Source organism: Monodelphis domestica, chromosome X (assembly GCF_027887165.1).
Source record: "Monodelphis domestica isolate mMonDom1 chromosome X, mMonDom1.pri, whole genome shotgun sequence".
Classification (NCBI taxonomy): domain Eukaryota; kingdom Metazoa; phylum Chordata; class Mammalia; order Didelphimorphia; family Didelphidae; genus Monodelphis; species Monodelphis domestica.
The window spans coordinates 82,904,023-82,924,777 of record NC_077235.1 but is presented as its reverse complement, the minus strand read 5'-3'; the positions used below and the strand labels follow the sequence as shown (position 1 = coordinate 82,924,777).

Sequence of the window (20,755 nt, the reverse complement as noted above, 5' to 3'; positions counted from 1 at the left end):
ATTATATTTTATAAGATTTCTTAGGAATCCCTTGAAGTAGCAGAAATAAAACCAGAAGTCGAAAGCTTAAGTATGACCACCTGAGTAAACTTTCCTGCCAAGCTCTCCCCCCAGCCTCCACAGCCAAGTTCCAGGAAGAAGAAGAGCATGAGGGGTGCGGTTACATCAAAATATATCCTCCCTACGTTAGCACGTAATGTGACAGGGAAAATGGGAAGCTGGGAAAGAGAGTTCTGGGGAGCAAATTCTAATTGCACAGTGTCTGAAGTCAAATTTGAATTTGGGTCTTCCTGACTGCAGGCCCAGTGCTCTAGGTGACCTAAGTGCTTCTGAATTAACAATCTGCTGGCCACCCAAAGTAAGCTGTTTCCAGCTTGTTACTGAGTTGTTTGCAGTCATGGCCAACTCTTCATGACCCAGTTCTAGAGTTTTCTTGGTAAAGATCCCAAAGTGGTTTGCCATTTCCTTCTCCAGCTTAGGTGACAGGTGAGGAAACTGAGGAAAACAGAGTGAAGTGACTTGTCCACAGTCACATGTCTGAGGTCAGACTTTTTCTGTTTCTTGTTTTTCTTTTTTTACCAATTACATGTAATAATAAATTTCCACATAAGTTTTCCAAAGCTATATAATTGAACTTGTCTCCCTCCCCCTTCCTGTAACTGGCAAGCAATTTGATCTGGTTTATAAATACACGCATTATCACACAAAACATATTTCCATAGTGTGCAATTTTGCAAATAATCTTATAAAGCCCAAACTCCAAAACATAAACCCAAATAAACAAGTGATAAATCATCTGCTTCCATCTCCCACAGTTCTTTCTCTGGCGCTGGAGAGCCTTCTTTGTCATAAGTCCCTCAGAAATGCCTGGATCATTGTAATGTTGTTAGTAGCAAAGCCTGTTATATTTGATTGTTCCACAATATAGCTGTTACTGTATACAAAGTTCTCCCGGTTCTGCTTATTTCACTCTGCATCAGTTCATGAAGGTCTTTCCAGCTTTTTCTGAAATCTTCCTGCTCATCATTCCTTACAGCATTCCATCACTATCATATACCATAATGTGTTCAGGCAGTCCCCAATCAAGGGACATCTCTATAGTTTCCAGTTCTTTGCCACTACAATAAGAGCTGCTATACATATTTTTATACAAGGAAGTCCTTCCCCGTGTTTTTATCTCTTTGGGACATAGGGTTTGCATTGTTTTATAGCCCTTTGAGCATAATTCCAAATTGCCCTTCAGAATGGTTGGTTCAGTTAACAATTCCACCAACAATGCATTAGTGTCCCAATTTTGCCACTGCCACATTGACCATTTTCCTTTACTGCCCTATTGGCCAGTCTGCTAGGTGTGAAGTGGTACCTCAGAGTTGTTTACATTTGCATTTTTCTAATCGAGGGATTTAGAACATTTTTTTCATATGATTATTGATAGTTTTGATTTCTTCCTCGGAAAACTATTTATTCATATCCTTTAACCATTTGTCAATGAGGCCAGATTTGAATTCAGGAAAAAGAGGTTTCTTGGCCACAGCTTTGGCTCTCTCTCTATGCACTGTGCCACCTAATCACCTAGCATACACACACACACACACACACACACACACACACATACACACACACATATATATATCCACATAATTTACACACATATATATACATGTGTGTATATGATTGGCTTTCAAGACAAAAGCCCAAGTAAGCATGATATTCCTGGATGAGATATTTGTTTTCTTTTGATCCTTACAATAATTACGAACAAGACTGAAAAAATAGACTACAATTCTGAACATCATTCATCTTCAATTGAATATGCACAGATGAATTTTTTTAAAAACCCACTGATGATTTTCTTTCTTTTTTCCCCTCTGAGATATACAGGCTTTGATTATGCTTTACTAATAAGTTCTCAAAATTGGATTAATGATTTTCCATATGAAATTGCGTCAATAATTTCTTCCTGTTTTGAAGTCTCTGCCTAACAATATTAAGAAGCAGAATGTCAGACCTTCATGGATTCTCTTAAAGATTTTTTCTTCCGCCAGGTAAATATAGAAGGAGGTATAGAAAAAGGTATATATAAAAGCAGAAATCTCTTAACTTTCAGGCGAATTATGGGTTTCTAATTTGATGTTCTTAATTTTGGTTGTTAATAAAGTTAGATCCATATTTTTTTTAACCTACACCTTTTGTCTTAGAATTGATAATAAATATTTTTTCCAAGGCAGAAGAGCAGTAGGAGCTATGCAATGGGGGTTGTGACTTGCCTAGGGTCACACAGCTAGAAAGTGCCTGAGGCCATATTTGCTCCCTTCCCCCTCTCCACATATGTCTGAGGATATTTATCACATGACCTGCCCCTCTGCCCAACAGCCCAATGGGAATGTTCCTCCCTCCCTTGTTTGAATTAAGGTGGGGGCTTACATGCAGCATGAGGGTACTGTTTGGGTACTTGGCCTCTAAAAGGTTCGCCATCACTGTCTTAGGAGGAATATCTCTCCAGAGCCACCTTGGGAATGAGGCTTATTCCAGAATCCCCAAGAGAAAATGTTTCCAAGGACCAGATGACTAACTGACACAGTTAAGACGCAAGATGAAATAAGCTGATTAAATGGATATTTGGATCGGATGACCTGGAACAAGCTGGATTAAGGAGACTTGGTGTTTTTTAGCATTGATGATCATAGGTCTACTACTCAGCCTTAGATCCAATGTTTTCCAATGCATCCACCTCTCCCTATAGGAATGTATGCATAAATCCAGTAGAAATATGCCCAGGGCAGAGATTTGCAGAATTTATGTGTGTAATCAAAGAGAAATATCATGAATTCTCTATCAAAACACAGTACAGTTATGGGACTTTTCTGGTTTCCTCTTATTATTTGGGATTTGGGACCAATCTTCCTGTAGATTTTGGTTAACTAAAAGTCTGTTTTGGTATTAACCTCATCTGAACAAAAGTCCAATGGGATGTGAAAGATTTACTTAAAAGTCTTAAACATTCCTTGGATAAGAAGTCCAAGGAAGGATCCCAAACGTCCCTCATTCCTTGGCAACATTGCAAATCCTTCTCAATCAGCCTATTTGTGAAGCCTCCACATATAGTTTAATCTATAACCTGGCTTTTATCTATTCATCTATAGAGCTGATTTGGCAAAGTGTGTTACCTTAGGGAATAAATGAGCTTATGACAGTTTAGCAAAAGTTTATGATGATAAATAGTAATAACAGTAAACAAATATAAAATGTAACAATTAATAAGAAAATAGAATAATAATAATAATGTTTATGTGAGATTACAACAGCTTAATTAAAGTTTATGATAAATAATATGTTAATAATTAAAAATACAATTAAATGTATTTATGAGGTTATGACAGTTTAACTAGAGTTCATGTTAAACAATAATATATGAATCATAATAAGCAAATATAAAATACAAAATAACAGTTGTATATGAGATTATGGCAGTTTAACTAAAGTTTATGGTAAATAATAATTATTAGAAATAAATATAAAAATTAATAAAACATACTTAAATTTATATATGAGGTTACAACAGTTTAACTAGAATTTATGACAAATAACAATAAGTTAATAAACACATATAAAATATAAAAATTAATAAAGCAAAATAACATTTATATATGTGTTTGTGACAGTTTGAAGTTTATGATAAATAAGTTAATAATAAACAAATATAAAAATTAATTAATATATAATAACATTTATATATGAGGTTATGACAGTTTAACTAGAGTATGTTGAATAATACATTAGTAATAATAAACAAAATTAAAATATAAAAATAATATAATATAATAATATTTATATATGTGACTATAACAGTTTAAAATTTATTATAAATAAAAATTAATCATAGTAGAAAAATATGAAATATAATAATAATAAACACAATGATATTGTTTGTATATAAGATTATGACAGTAGCTAAAGTTTATGATGATAAATAATAAATTAATACTTGATAAGAATAAAATATGAAAACGGTATAGTACTACAACTAATAATAAAATTGATATATAAGATCATGACAGTTTAGGTTTGTTCATCTTTTAGGACACCGAAGAAAGCACGGAATTATGGATCGATCTTTCCTTTGACTTCATGGCCTAAGAGGAATGTACAAGATTGCAATATGCAAAAGAACAATTTTTCAGTCACTGCGCTATCATTTTGCCCAGAAGAAGCTTTTAGAATTCAGGGTTTTTGAGACTCAAATCTATGCTCGAGTATAACAATCAAACTGAGGTTTTTACTTCCATCAATTTGCCATGCCATTTGTCATTCCATACATTTGTCAGCAGTTACTTAGCACATGAACTCATTGAGGATATATATACATAAAGGTATAGATGTGTGTGTGTATAAACCTTATCTTCTGTCTTAAAATCAATCCCGAGTGTTGATTCCAAGGCAGAAGGCAATCACCTAGGGCTGATTAGCGTTAAGTGACTTGCCCAGGATCACATAGCTAGGAAGTATCTGAGGCCAGATTTGAACCCAAGGCCTGACTCTCTATCCACTGAGCCACCTAGCTGCCTGTTGGGATATTTCTCCCATAACACGCCATTGATTATACAAAGCCTTCTTGTGGATTTTAGCCACGAAATAGAGGAAAGATGTAGGGTTATAGTGGGGTTGGATGGAGCCAGTGAAGGTTTTTCGAATATGTGGCAGACGTGGAAATGTTTGCAAGCAATAGGGATTCAGCCAGTAGACAAGGAGAGTATGAAGATTGGGGAGTTTACTTAAAAAGTGGAGACGATAGATGGGGTAGCAGAAGATTTGATGGAGGAGTTTGCCTTGGCCAGAGAAGGACCATCTCTTCATGTGTCACAAGGGTAGGAACACCGTGGGCGAAGAAGTGTGAATGATGTGAGGTGGGATTGAGGAGGAGGGAAGAGAGAGCTCTCAGTGAATGGCCTCCAATTTTCAGTAAAATATGAGCAGAGGCTCTCAGCTAAGGGGGTAGAGTGAGTCTGAGGAAGGATGAAAGAATTCGGAAAAAAGCAGCTGTGGTGAGTGGGACACTGAGATGATTATGGAGATACAAAGGGGTTACATCACTTCTTCCAGAGCCCAGTTGAGGCGTAGTGAAGCCAGTCAGTATGATTTTGTTATTTCCTCGCGCTCCATTCAGCAGGGTGAGAATGGGCAGGAAGGTGGCAGATGCCAAGAGTAATCCCAGCCTTGCGCTTGGCAGGGAATGATTGGCAAGAGGATACAGGGACAAATGACTTGAGACTAGAGGATACTGTAAAGTTCAACTGATCAAGAAGGGTCAAGATCAGGAAGGGAGGAGAATGTAGCCAGTTCAAGGGTGATGACCTGGCGGGAAATGGAGGGAAAGAGGAATTCAAGGTCACAGAGGAAAAGACAGAAGGAGGAAAGACTATGATCAGAAGTGTCCATGTTGTGTGAGCACCAAAATAGTGGATTCAACATTTTCTCTGATCCCCATAACTTCTCAAACCTCTCCGAGTCAAAAACAATGTGCCAAAGATAAAGCAACTTCTGTTGTCCCCATGGTTTAGGACACCCAGAATCCAAAATAAGCTTTAAAAACAACAACAAGCCCCAAACAAACTCATGAACTGACTCTCCCATGTCCCAGGCTACTGGCATTAAAGTAGCTCGTTAGCAGATCCAAGGATGTGACCCAAGGATCTGATACCCAGAATCACAACCAAGTCCCTGCGCCATGCCCCAGGTCCCCCTGCCTCTCTCCAGTGCTGTGGAAGAGCTAGTGCCTGGGCTGCTTGCTCTGTGGTAGTACTCCAGGAGCAGAGACTTGCTGGGTGAAGAAAGGCAGTGCTTTGTATTGCAAAAGGTCTCTGCAGGAGACCTAGGAAAGAGGGGAAAAGGGTTTAAAATAGAGGTCAAGACCCACCCCATCACCATGCTTCTGCACAACCTTAGGATCCACACTATAGAAATCAACCCCTCAGCACCAAGAGCTGTTGCCTGCCCAGAGAACTAAGGATTAGAGGGATCTTGACAGGACCCTGGAATGGGTTAGGGTGGGGCTGGGAGGGCTTTGTGGCACTTCACTAAGTCTGAGGGTAGGAGCTTAGCATCCATCTGGGGCTAGTTCTTTTATTTTGGCAAAGATCTTTTATTTTCCCAATTACACATAATAACGAATTTCCACATAAGTTTTCTGAAGTTATCTGATCCAAACTGTCATCCTCCCTTCTTCCCTCCTCCCTCCCAGAGCGGGCAAGCAATTCAGTCTGTGGTATGAATGTATTATCATGCAAAGCAAATTTCCATATTGTTCATTTTTGTAAGTAAAACCCAAACCCCAAAACATAAACTCAAATAAACAAGTGAAAAATCATCTGCTTCCATGGCATTCTGAGAACTCCAGCAGTTCTTTCCCTGGAGATGGAGAACATTCTGTCCTAAGTCCCTCAGAATTGTTCTGGAGCATTGTATTGCTGATAGTAGCTAAGTCTTTCACAGTTGATCATTCCACAATAGTGCTGTTACTGTATACAATGTTTTCCCGGTTCTGCTCATTTCACTTTGCATCAGTTCATGTAGGTTTTTCCAGCTCTTTCTTTTTTTTTTAAATCCTTACCTTACATTTTGGAGTCAATACTGTGTACTGGCTCCAAGGCAGAAGAGTGGTAAGGGCTAGGCAATGGGGGTCAAGTGACTTGCCCAAGGCCACATAGCTGGGAGGTGTCTGAGGCCAGATTTGAACCCAAGACCTCCCGTCTCTAGGCCTGGCTCTCCATCTACTGAGCCACCCAGCTGCCCCCTTTCCAGTTCTTTCTGAAATCACGCTGTTCATCATTCGTTATAGCACAATAGTATTCCATCACCATCATATACCATAATTCATTCAGTTGGGGCAGTCCTGTTTACCTAGGCTGGTAAATTGGGACTTGCCTACAGGAGTGGGCTTCAGTAAACCACTCTGGTATTTCAATCTCATCATCACTTGGCCCTCTCCTACCTTTCCAATCTTCTTATACTTTACCCCCTATCTGGATTTCTATCCAGTGACACTGGCTTCCTACCTGTTCCACAAACAAGACACTCCACTTCTCAGCTTCAGGCATTTTCTCTGACTGTCCTCCATTCCTGGAATGGTCTCCCTCATCTGCTCTGACTATTATTCTCCTTGATTTCCTTTAAATCCCAACTAAACCCCTTTCTTTTATAGGAAGCCTTTCCCAACCCCTCTTAATTCTAATGCTTTCAATTTTTAACTTATCTCTTATTTATCTGTCTTATCAAGCTGATACAGATTGCCTTGTATATATGTCTCCCCCATTAAACTGTAAGTTCTTAGAGGGAAGGAACTCTTTTGTCTTTCTTTTTATCTCCAGGGCTTAACACAGTGCCTGACGCATAGTAGGTGCTTAATAAATGTTTATTGATTGATTTATTTAATTGCCCAGTGTTGGAGGAGACTGCAACACTTGAAAATACAGCCTTGAAAGAAATCACAATCAGAAGGGATAAAAAAACTCAGACATAAACAGATAAATCAACAGGGAAGACATTAACAACAGAAGGAAATATGGTCTTCAGATATAGTAAACTAATCTAGATATCTATGAAAAAATATTGCAAAACAAAGGAAGTTTTACTTTGGAAGCTTTGATTCCATGGGAAAAATGGAGAATATCCAATACATTGGATAATAAGGGTCAGAACCGGAGAATGAGAGTTTAAAGTGGATAGGAAAAATGGATAATGAAGTAAAAGAAACCTCTTGAAAAGGGGCTCAAAAATTAAATTTAAAAAACTAATGAAAGGGATTAATTAAGGGTAATATAAGAAGTGTCAGGGGGAATCAACTGAAAGGGGAAAAAAGAAGTAGGGGAAGAATTTTAAAACCAGATAAAAGTAGGAAAGAAAAAAGAACTAATAAGCAAAACCCAAATGGGAAAGAAATAACTAATGAGAAGAGAGTCAATGGAAATAAGGCAGCCTTAAAAAAGAATAAGCTAAAGTAATGAAAGAATGACTATATTATTCTTTTTTTTAAGTTTTTAAATATTATTTTATTTGGTCATTTTCATACATTATTCATTGGAAACAAAGATCATTTTCTTTTCCTCCCTGCCGTCTCCCACCACCCCTCCCCAGCCAACACGCGATTCGTCTGGGTATCACATGTGTCCTTGTTCCGAACCCATTTCCTTGTTGTTGGTATTTGCATTAGAGTGTTCATTTAGCGTCTCTCCTCAATCATATCCCCTCAACCTCTGTAGTCAAACAGTTGTTTTTCTTTGGTGTTTTTACTCCCACAGTTTTTCCTCTGGATGTGGATAGTGGTTTTTCTTGTACATTCCTCCAAGTTGTTCAGGATCACTGCATTGACACCAATGGAGAAGTCCATTACATTCGATTGTACCACAATGTATCAGTCTCTGTGTACAATGTTCTCCTGGTTCTGCTCCTTTCGCTCTGCATCACTTCCTGGAGGTTGTTCCAGTCCACATGGAATTCCTCCACTTTATTATTCCTTTGAGCACAATAGTATTCCATCACCAACATATACCACAATTTATTCAGCCATTCCCCAACTGAAGGGCATCCCCTCATTTTCCAATTTTTGGCCACCACAAAGAGTGCAGCTATGAATATTCTTGTACACGTCTTTTTCCTTATTATCTCTTTGGGGTACAAACCCAGCAGTGCTATGGCTGGATCAAAGGGCAGACAGTCTTTTAGCGCCCTTTGAGCATAGTTCCAAATTGGCCTCCATAATGGTTGGATCAATTCACAACTCCACCAGCAATGCATTAATGTCCCAACTTTGCCACACCCCCTCCAGCATTCATTACTTTCCTTTGCTGGCCTGTTAGCCAGTCTGCTAGGTGTGAGATGATACCTCTGAATATATTATTCTGTTTACAGTGGAAGAGGGAAAAATCATTACTTGAAAAAAACAATATTAAAGAAAACTGGATGAATATATTAACATAACTCATAACTTTAAATGTGAATGGATCAAACAATACAATAAAACAAAAAAGAGAAACAATTTGGATAAGAAAACAAAACTCTACATTCTGTTGTTTACAAGAAACACTTTTAAAAAACAATACAAAATAAAACTGAGAGAATGGGGGGATAATTACTAATCAGTGGATAAATCCCCCAAAGAAAGAACTGAATTCATGTTTTCTGAAAAAACAAAAACAAATATTCAAAAAAATAAAAGAGATGAAAAAGGAAATTACATTAAGGTGAAAGGAACTATGGACAACAAACCATTATCAATAATAAACTTATATACCCCAAATCCTTTAGCAAACAAATTCATAAAGGAAACACTAACTAAGCTACCAAAAGACATAAAGAGCAAGGCAACTGTCGCAGGAAATTTCAATGTTGGTCTCTTAGCTTTGAATAAGTTTACTAGAAAGATAAAAGGAAAAATATGAAACTGAACAAGTTTATGGAGAAACTGGAGTTAAAAGACTCATGTTTTCTAAACAGGATAACAAGAATATGCATATTTTTCAGCACTACATAGAACTTTAAAAAAACTGAACATGTACTAAGACATAGAGATACTGCAAACAGATGGCAAAAAGCAGAAATTGTTAATACATCTTTTATAGACCATAACACAATAAAAATAGTCATTGGTTCAGGGGTCATAAACAAAAGACACAGACCCAAATGGAGATTTAACAATGAGATCCTAAATAATGAGCAGGTCAAAGAACAAGTCATAAAAAAATAAATAATATTGTGAAAGAAAAATGACAGTGATGAAACAAAATTTCTGAGATGTATCTAAAGCAGCCCTCAAGGGGGAAACTCATATCTCTATTTAAAAAAACTTAGGGCCAAATAAAGGAATTTCAGAGTTCATGAAAATGAAAGTAGAACCCTTGTGGGTAATGGCAAGGTCAAGACTATGACCATTTCTGTGTGTAGCTATGTAGCTTTGGTCATGGGAAATAAGCTAATTGAGGAAGCAAGAAGTTTTTTTTTTCAGGGTTGACCTTAGCAGTCCTTATATAATTTTTCTATAGTCTACTGCAGTTTGAGTTTGTTCTGGCCTCATCTCTGAAGGCCAAGTCTGTTACATTTTACCCCCTCCCATGGTGGAAAACCTGTATTCTGAAGGAGATGGAGGATCTTCATTTTTCCCACATTGACTCAAAACCCCCCCACCAATTGTCTTTACACTTTTTTAGGGCCCAGTGACTAGCATCCCACCATCCCACTTCCATTTTGCTACTTAAAACCAAATTAGTATTTTCAAAGTAATATTTACTTTAAAGGTATAGCAAGAACAAACATAAATATCCCCTCAACAATCCTTCTTATACCACCTCAGTCTCCAGGGAGGGGTAAAGGATTAAGCTCACAGCTTAACCCAACTTTTTCTCTTTTTTCCCTTTCTAAACTGCTTACCTTTTTTGTCTTGGAACAGCAGTAAGAGCTAGGCAATTAGGGTTAAGTGACTTGCCCAGGGTCACACAACTAGAATGCATCTGAGGCCACATTTGAACCCAGGAACTCCCATTTCTAGGCCTGGATCTCAATCCATTGAGCCATCCAGCTGTCCTCAAAATGTTTTTATAAATGAAATGAAAGCACCAGAGAAAATGGAAAAGAAATTAGAATTATGAAAGAAAGAATTGGAAAGAAAATGAACAGAGTACTAATAATGAACCATGGTACCCATTTGCTGACAGATGAAGGTCTCAAGGTACAGAATGGGACAAATGTTTCTGAACATAACCAGTGTGGAAATTTACTTTGGGAATCAGTACCATATTTGTGTCATAAAAAGAATTTGGTAAGATTCCTTCTTTGCTTATGTTTATATAGTATTGGGATTAGTTGTTCTTTGAATGTTTGATAGAATTCACTTGTGAATCCATCTGGGCCTGGGGATTTTTTCTCAGGGAGTTTCTTGGTGGATTGTTCAATTTCTTTTTCTGATATGGGATTATTTAAGTATTCTGTTTCCTCTTTTGTTAATCTGGGCATTTGAATTTTTATTAAATATTCACCCATTTGACCTAGATTGTCATATTTATTTCCATGTAATTGAGCAAAGAAATTCTTAATAATTGTCTTAATTTCCTCTTCATTAGAGGTGAGATTACCCTTTTCATTTTTGATACTGTCAATTTGATTCTCTTCTTTCTTTTTTTTATTAGATTTGCAAATACTTTATCTATTTTATTTGTTTTTTCAAAGTACCAGCTCCTAGTCTTATTTATTAGTTCAATAGTTCTTTTACTTTAAATTTTATTAATTTCTCCTTTAGCTTTTAGGATTTCCAATTTAGTTTTTATCAGGGGATTTTTCATTTGTTCTTTTTCTAATTTTTTAAGTTGCAAGCCCAAGTTGAGTTGGCCAGGAGGCAGGAGCAGGTGGAATATGCCTCCCAGAGGAGATGGGATTTGGAATACTTATACCCTCTTGACAACAGGACCTATATGACTAGAGATGGGATGATGGTGGGGTGATGTTCTGGGGACTCTGGGACCCGAGATGGGTCATGTGTTTATGTCCTATGCCTCAAAGTCAAAAGGGGGTGAGCTTGTCCAATTTAGAGGATGGTTAGATATCTGAGCTCAAAACAGATGCTTATCAGAAGCAAGCTGTGCTCATCAAGAATGAGGGGAGAGGCCAGAGGGGATATTCCTCTCAGCTCAAAGCCACCTTCCCTCAGCACTGCAGGAATGCAAAGGGAAATGAATTCTTTATGTACTCTCTGATCTGGGGAGCCTTTAAGGTTTGGGGGTGTCTAGGGGAAGCCTGTACCCCCATATAAGCTATCATCAGCATTGATTATAGAAGGAGTCCAATTAGACAGAGGACCTATTTTTATTTCATTGTATCTTTTTTATCTTAAAAGATAGGTGGAAATGGGGAAGAAGAATACAGTAATGGGGAAAAAGGAGAGGAAAGTTGAGGGAAATTATCTTAGGTAATCAGGGTGCATAAATAGAATTCTTTGTATGTGAGCAAAGAGGAAAGGGATAGGGGAGCAAGCAATGCTCAAACTTCACTCTAATTTGGAACTGATCAAAGGAGGGAAGAATATATACTCTGAGTTGAGCACAGAAATACATTTCATCAGTCAGGGAAAGAGGGAAAAGGGAGACATAAGAGGATAAAGGGAGGGTAGATTAATAGATGGATTAGTCCTAAGCAAAATAAATCCTAACCAATTAGGTGAAGCTGGAAGAAAGGAAAAGGAAGGCTAAAAAGCTGAGGTTGGGATCTAGGTGAGAGAAAGAAAAGAAAAGAGGGGCAGGAGAGCTGAGGAACTGAGTCTGGAGAACTGGTGATGGAACAAACTCCCACCTCCTGAGAGTGAGGTAACGGACTCAGAGTGCAGACTGGGACACATTTTTTTGGACTTGGTCGATGTGGGGATTTGCTTTGTTTGACTATCTGCTTGTCACTGGGGTTGTGTTTTTCTTGATGTTTTTCAATGGGGGCCTGGGATGGAAGGTGAAAGGGAGAAACAATATTTTCTTGATTGAAAACTCATTTGGAAAACCAGAAGCAGTTGTGTGCCTATTACTGAGGCCGTGGCTTCCACGGAAGTGATGATACAGGATCGAACAATCACTCTTCATCTAGAATTGACTATTACAGGAGGTGGAAGGATGGTGGGAAATGGTGCCTCTAACAAGTAGGTTGGCTGCATGAAACTTCTACTGAAAATGGAAATGGTATGTTCGAAATCCCACTTGTATGGCTCCCTCTGGTGTCCAACGTCCTTCACAAACAAGTAGATTGCTGGAGACAGAGACCTCTAGGTCAGACCCTGGAATCTAGCCTCTCCTACTAGGCCAATGGGCCCCACCAATAAGGTTCTGGTCCCCAGGGATCACTGTTTTTGTTGGTTTCCAATGGCCTCCATCTGCCATCAGAGAAACACATGCAGCTAGACTTCCCTGTCCATCAATCTGATAACAGGGAATCCTTTAAAGTACGAATCCTCAAACTATGGCTAGCTGTATGGCTACATGTTCTTTTTATTGTTATTTAAACTCTTACCTTCCATCTTGGAATCAATACATGATTCCAAGGCAGAAGAGTGGTCAGGGCTAGGCACTGGGGGTCAAGTGACTTGGCCAGGGTCACACAGCTGGGAAATGTCTGAGGCCAGATTTGAACTTAGGACCTCCCATCTCTGGGCCTGGCTCTCAATCCAGTGAGTTACCCAGCTGCCCCCGCAAATGTTATTTTTAACTGGAAAAGTCATTCATCTCTCTCTGGCTATACAAAAAGCAGGTATGGGCCATAGTTTGTTGACTGAGGATCCTGAAAAGTCCTTCCAGTGGGATGAACTCAGGCTGCATGGCTGACTTCTAAGAAAGTCTTGAGGGTTGGGGCAGAGAAGAGCTTCAACTACAGTGATTCCTGGGCAGTGCCCATGGATCTGGCCCAGAGGCCTAGGGCCTAGAGACCTTAGGACCGAACAAACAAAAGCTTTAGCCTTTGGGGTCAGGATCAATGGAGGAATTTTGCTGATGTGTGATGCGACTAGATTCAGTGGTTTGTGAGGCATGTTAGCATCATGAGACATCACATACTAAACAACCAGGTTGGAGCTATTACGAAAGCAACAGAAGTTGGGGGCAGCTGGGTGGCTCAGTAGTTTGAGAGTAAGGCCTAGAAATGGGAGATCCTGGGCTCAAGTCTGGCCTCAGACACTTCCTAGCTGTGTGACCCTGGGCAAGTCACTTCACCCCCATTGTCTGGCCCTTACTGCTCTTCTGCCTTGGAACTGATATTTGGCATTGATTCATGGTAACTCTTTAGGGGTGGGGGGAAGTGCTGTAATTTTTTTGTTTTTCTTTCTTTTTTCCTTCTCTATTCTGGGAAGATTGTTTATTAAGAGCCCTGAATGCATTTATGGTATAGAATGTCTTCCAGGGAGATTCTTAGGACCACCATGGGCATGTTTGTGATTGGACCAATACAGAGCAGGGGTGCCCTCTTCTCCTTTTAAAAAGGATTAATTTCCCCTAAAAGGAGACAATATTGTTCCTAGTATTCAGCAGATTTCTTCCCCCCTTGAGGCAGTTTCTTTTTTTTCCTTTTTAAACCCTTAATATGTGTTGAACCCAGATTGAATTGCTTGCCAGCTATGGGAGGGAGACAGTTTGGATCATATCACTTCAGAAAATTTATGTGGAAATTTATTACATGAAATTGGTAATAAAAATAAAAAGTAAAAAATCAACCTTTATCTTCTGCCTTCGAATCAATACTGTGTTTTGGTTCCAAGGCAGAAGAGTGGTAGGGGCTAGGCAATGGGGGTCAAGTGACTTGCCCAGGGTCACACAGCTGGGAAGTGTCTGAGGCCATATTTGAACCCAGGACCTCCCATCTCTAGGCCTGATTCTCAATCCACTGAGCTACATAGCTGCCCTGGATTATATACTTTTTACAACAGTGAGGATGTGATACTGTGTCATGGTGAGGATGTGATCCTAGGGTGGTAAACACTCAGGCATTTGGTGGGGGGTTTGGTCATCTGACCAGGGTCTGCCTGAAGACCCTCACAGTTTAGGGGACAGAGGGATGTCTGAGATACAGTCTGATGGTATTCAGGTGTAGCCTGGAGGTGCATCTCTATGTCCATCTCAAATCTAATGCATGGTCCAAGGATGATAATAATCTCAGAGTCTTATAGAAGTTATCAGATGTTCTTGGGTTAGGAGTCACAAGGACAGAAGGGAGCAAAGGAATTGCCCTGCTTACAGTTTGCCTGAGTTTGGGGGGAACAATGCCCATGCCACCAGGAATTGGGAGGAGAAGTCCAAGAGGAATGGGATTGGCACGGTAATCCATGTGCACCCGGGGCCCTCCAACTTGGTGAATGAATACCATTCTAATCACCTTATCCTGCCAGTCTGACCAAATGAGTTTTTGCCACTGTATTCCTGTCTTATATTCTTCCTATATTATGGCTACCATTTTGTAGCCTGTTCAATGACTTAAGGGCATCTGGTTTCACCCTCAAATTGAACTTATGGGTAGATTAAACTAAAACAACAAACACAACAATGATAGCTAAATTAATTTCCTTCTTTAGTGCTTTGCTGATCAAACTACTCGAGGACTATTTTATAGAACTGGAGAAAAGAATAATGAAATTCCTACGAAGAAATGAAAAGGTCGAGGATCTCCATGGTAATAATCAGAAAAATCGTGAAGGAAATGAGGCTATTCATACCAGCACTCAAGCTGTACTCCAAAACAATAATCATTAAAGCAATTTGATACTGGTGAAAGAATAAAGAGGTCAATTGGTGGAACAGATTAGATGATACAACAGAGAGAAGTGATCCAATTTGGGGTCAAAAAACCCAGAGTCCAGTTACTGAGGGGAAGGATAAGCTATTTGACAAAACAAACAAAGAAAGACTGCTAGGAAAACTGAACAGAAGCTTGGTAGAAATTAGAGCTAGATCACCATCTTACACCATACACCAAGATGAGCTCCAAGTGGACACATGCCCTAGATATAAAAAAAATCACATCGTAAACAAGTAAAGGAGCAAGGAAGAAATCACCTTTCAGGTCTATGTCTAGAAGAATAGCTCATATTTAAGCAAGGCATAGAGAAGAAAACAAAACATGAAATAGATACTTTTGATTATAGAACATTTCAAAGTTTTTCTACAAATACATCTAATGTAGTACATTTAGGTGCCCAGTAAGGACTTGGGGAAACTATGTGAAGCAAGTTTCTCTGATAAAAGTCACATATTCAAAATTATAAGGAACTGATCTATTTATAATTAATTGATACAATGAAGATAATGCTTTCCTGTTATGGCTGATTGTAACAACTCTTGATTTTAGATAGATATTGTTTACCATTGTGGAAAGATATTTAAAACTTCTTTTTTAGTTTCTTTAGAAATATTAAGAAATGGGAGCAGCTGGGTTGCACAGTGGTTTGAGAGCTAGACCTAGAGACATGAGGTCTTGGGTTCAAACTAGGTCTCAGATACTTCCTAGCTCTGTGACCCTGGGCAAGTCATTTCACCCCCATTGCCTAGTCTTTATTGCTCTTCTGTCTTAGAACCAACACACAGTATTGATTCTAAGACCGAAGGTAAAAAAATTCAGAAATAACATTTTCTTCTAAATATAGTTTTCCAGATTTCTGGGAAAGGTGGATGATTGGATGATAAGTAAAGGAGAAGAAGGCTTTACATAGGGAAATGGATTGATGGTGATAGCCAAAATTCATGTTCTAAAAAGATGGTTCCCCATTCCCCAATTGACAAATGGCCAAGGGACATGAATAGGAAGTTTTCAGATGAAGAAATCAAAACTATAAATAAGCACATGAAAAAGTGTTCTAAATCTCTCATAATTAGAGAAATGCAAATCAAAACAACTCTGAGGTATCACCTCACACCCAGCAGATTGGATAATATGACAGCAAAGGAAAATAATAAATGTTGGAGAGGATGTGGCAAAATTGGGACATTAATGCATTGTTGGTGGAGTTGTGAATTGATCCAACCATTCTGGATAGCAATTCCCAAAGGGCTTTAAAAGAATGCTACCCTTTCATCCTGTCAGCACTGCTGGGTTTATAGTCCAAAGAGATCATAAGGGAAAAGACTTGTACAACAATATTCATAGCTGCACTCTTTGTGGTGTCAAAGAATTGGAAAATGAGGGGATGCCCTTCCATTGGGGAATGGCTGAACAAATTGTGGTATCTGTTGGTGATGGAATACTATTGTGCTCAAAGGAATAATGAACTGGTGGGATTCCATAGAGACTGTAACAACCTCCAGGAAGTGATGCAGAGTGAGAGGAGCAGAACCAGGAGAACATTGTACACAGAGAAGGATAAAAGGTGGTACAATCGAATGCAATGGACTTGCTACTAGTAGCAATGCAATGCAATGACATTTCTTTTTTATTTAAACATTTTTTTAAATTTTTATTAATTTATTTTATTTTATTGGATGATTTAGAATAATATCCCCTGGTTACAAGACTCATGTTCCTTTCCTCCCTTCCCCCCTCCCATATCTGGCACACAATTCCACTGGGTTTAACATGTGTTCAAGCCCTATTTCCTTATTATTAATATTTGCACTGGGGTGATCTTTTAGAGTCTACTTTCCCAGTCATAGCCCCACCAGTCCATGTGATCAAGCAGTTGTTTTTCTTCTCTTTTTCTTTTCCCACAGTTCTTCCTCTGGATAGTGTCCTTTCTCATAAAAATATGGAATGCTTCATGAATTTGCATGTCATCCTTGCGCAGGGGCCATGCTAATCTTCTCTGTATCATTCCAATTTTAGTATATGTGCTGCTGAAGCAAGCACCCAGGACATTTCTGAAGGACTTATGAAAAAGAACACTATCCACGATCAGAGGAAAATCTGTGGGAGTAGAAACACAGAAGAAAAACAACTGCTTGATCACATGTGTCAATGGGGATATAACTGGGGTTATAAACCCTAAATGATCACCCTAGTGCAAATATCAATAATATGGAAATAGGTCTTGACCAAAGACACATGTAAAACCCAGTGGAATTGCACGTTGGCTATGGGAGGGGCTGGGGGGGGGGAGGGAAAGAACATGATTTTTGTAATCCTGGAAAAATGCTTTAAATTAATCAATCAAATGCAATTTTAAAAATAAATTTAAAAAATGAGAGGGTATCCATCAGTTGAGGAATGACTGAACAAATTGTGGTATATGTTGATGTTGGAATACTATTGTGCTCAAAGGAATAATGAACTGGAGGAATTCCATGTGAACTAAAAAGACTTCCAGGAATTGATGCAGAATGAAAGGAGCAGAACCAGGAGAACTGATACACTGTGGCACAATCAAATGTAATGAACTTCTCTACTATCAGCAATTCAATGATCCAGGACAATCCTGAGGGACTTATGAGAAAGAACGCTATCTACAGTCAGAGGAAGAACTGTGGGAGCAGAAATGCAAAAGCAAAACATATGACATCACTTATCACATGTATATTTGGGTATGTGATTAGGCTTTTAAAAAATTGCTCTGTAGCAAAAATGAACAATATGGAGATAGGTTCTAAGTGATAACATTTGTATGACCCAGGGGAACTGCTTGTCAGCTCTGGGAGGGAGGAGGGAAAGAAAAGAATTATGTAAACATGCAAAAATATATTAAAAATTAAAATCTCCATTAGAAATGATTGGTACAAGGACTCACTCTTCTCCAATTGTAAAAGATTAAAATATTGATGGAAAAGAGGGGATACCCAGGAATTGGGGAGAAAAGTCTAAGAGGAATGGGATTGGAATGTTAATCCAGGCTGAGTTATAAGATATATTTTCCTTGTTTAAGAGTCCTACAAATTTTACCCAAAATCTTGGGACAGGGAATCATATCATGAGGCATGGGGTACTTTGTCAATTTGGAAATTTCTCTCTTCAATGAAAAATCAAATAAAATTATTTCTGTTAAACCTGAACCTAATTCATAGTATATTTTTAATCTTCATATTTTTCACTGAGAGTTTAATAGTGCTGTAAGGTACCTCTAGTCCATAGGATTCCTTCTTTTTAAAAGACTTCCCTGACCAGCTGAATAATGGTGAGGTCCCTTTGGAACCCTCACAGGAAGTCCTTTGGAAGAGAACCACCCCAGCCTTGCTGACTTCTGGCTGGGCTCGCAGAATCTGCTCATTTGAGAGAAAGGCCAAGCGAGTCAGCCATCATTAGGGGGATTTGGACATGTCTGTTGGTGGCTGAGTCGGTGGCCCACCTCCCTTGGGAAGCCGCATATGATATCAGCATGAAGTCTTTCTTTAGCAGCTTGACATAGTGATGGCCTCTCCGCACTGGGACTAAATCAATTTCAGCCAGTACCAGAACACGAGATTCGGCATCGGGGATGGTATCGCAGCCATGACTGGGGATGACCAGTAAGCTTTCCTTGCCCCCTTCCTAGTATTGGGGAGCAGATCTTCTGGGCCTAGTGGCCCAGTCCATGACCAGGAGCTTCATTGCTCCCAGGTTCCCTGAGTGTACCCCAAACCCTGTGGCTCTCTGTCCAGAGACTCTTGACTGGCTAGAAGGGTTAAGAAGTTTGTTTTTTTTTTTTCCAGTTTGGGACTTATTTTAGTGTCTTATCAGTTTGCTCTGTGGTTATGGAGAGAAACACCTAAGGGAGAGACTGCTCTTTCCTCCACAACAAAGGGGTCTATGACCACAAGATCACATCCTGCCTCCATCTCTCTCCTCATCCTTATGTGGGACCCCTCACTCAAGAGATCCTCCTGGTCATTTCAGAGCGCTTGACTGAAGTTGGCCATTGCACTCTCCTTCCTGGGAATGGCTGGCCTCAGATCAGGGGATCCTCAGCAGTTGGAAATGGGGTTCTAGATCCCTCTGTGCCCAGGAAAAAGACCAGGTGCTCTGTTCTGAGGGTGGAGAGGAATTTGAACTCCTGTGAGTTGGTTAGTGAGCTCCTCCATTGCTCAGGTAAAGTCACAAAAAGTTGGGGGGACCCTGGATTGGGGAGCAGAGCTCAGAACAAGGTCTCTGTCCTTGGAAAGGCTGCCATTTGTAGCTCCCCCTTCAGAAAAATGAAAGAGCAAATTCTTGGCCAGAATGATTGGGGCCCATGTTTTTCAGAAGCTCCTCACTAACCTGCATGAGAAGTACATCCACTCTCTGGAGTCTGGGTTGTGTGAATAAGTGGACAAGTTTGTCTCCTGTCTTGTCTGGGAGTTTGGGCCGATACCTGTCCAGTGTGAACGGTGCATTATCCATAAACTGAACCCAAGGCCATTGAAGTCGGGTCTCCAGTGATGTCCAAGGCAGCAGGGTCTGGTGCTGCAGGACAGCTCAGAAAGAAGTTCAAGGCTCCATGAAGTGTGTCTGGGCCCTAACTCAAGGACAGGGAAGGATGCATGTGGGACTGAGGAGCCCTTCCTGGTGTATGGGAGCTCAGAGCCCCAGGGGAGACAGTGGCTCCCATTAAGTGTTCCTGGGATAAGCACAGAGAGTTTGGAAGGAATAGGAAGTCTGGGGACTTTCTGCACTTTACAACCAGCCAGGAACAGCTGCACAAAACTCAGAGACAAAGGTGTTCGATAAGGCTCGAGAGATACAAGGAAGAGAAGAGGTCTGCTCTCCAGAGATGGCTTTGGGTTCTAATAGAAGAATCAGTATGTGGTTCAGGTTCTCTCTTCTGGAACAGCCAGGCCAAGGGGACCAGACCATCTCCTGGCCAGATAAGTGCCAGAATCAAGCTCCAATTGCCTTAAGAATGAATTCCTTGGGGGGAACTAGGTGGCTCAGTGAATTGAGAGCCAGGCACAGAGATGAGAGGTCCTGGGTTCAAATATGACCTCAGATACTTCCTAGCTGTGTGACCCTGGACAAATCACTTAACTCCTCCTTCTACCCTTGCCTAGCCCTAACAACTCTTCTGCCTTGGAACCAATGCACACTATTGATTCTAAAGTGGAAGGTAAGAAAAGAAAGAAAGAAAGAAAGAAAGAAAGAAAGAAAGAAAGAAAGAAAGAAAGAAAGAAAGAAAGAAAGAAAGAAAGAAAGAAAGAAAGAAAGAAAGAAAGAAAGAAAGAAAGAAAGAAAGAAAGAAAGAAAGAAAGAAAGAAAGAAAGAAAGGAAGGAAGGAAGGAAGGAAGGAAGGAAGGAAGGAAGGAAGGAAGGAAGGAAGGAAGGAAGGAAGGAAGGAAGGAAGGAAGGAAGGAAGGAAGGAAGGAAGGAAGGAAAAGGA

General features: G+C 39.6%; 1 protein-coding gene and 1 non-coding gene across 2 annotated transcripts in view; one reads left to right on the top strand and one right to left on the bottom strand.

Annotated features, from left to right (window-relative positions):
- Positions 1-20,755, top strand: part of DNAAF6 (dynein axonemal assembly factor 6) — a 210,508-nt gene that overhangs the window by 21,619 nt on the left and 168,134 nt on the right. The gene's annotated exons all lie outside the window — the stretch shown is intronic.
- Positions 17,237-17,343, bottom strand: LOC130456217 (U6 spliceosomal RNA). The gene has a single exon (XR_008914810.1). It is a non-coding gene; the product is annotated as a U6 spliceosomal RNA (small nuclear RNA).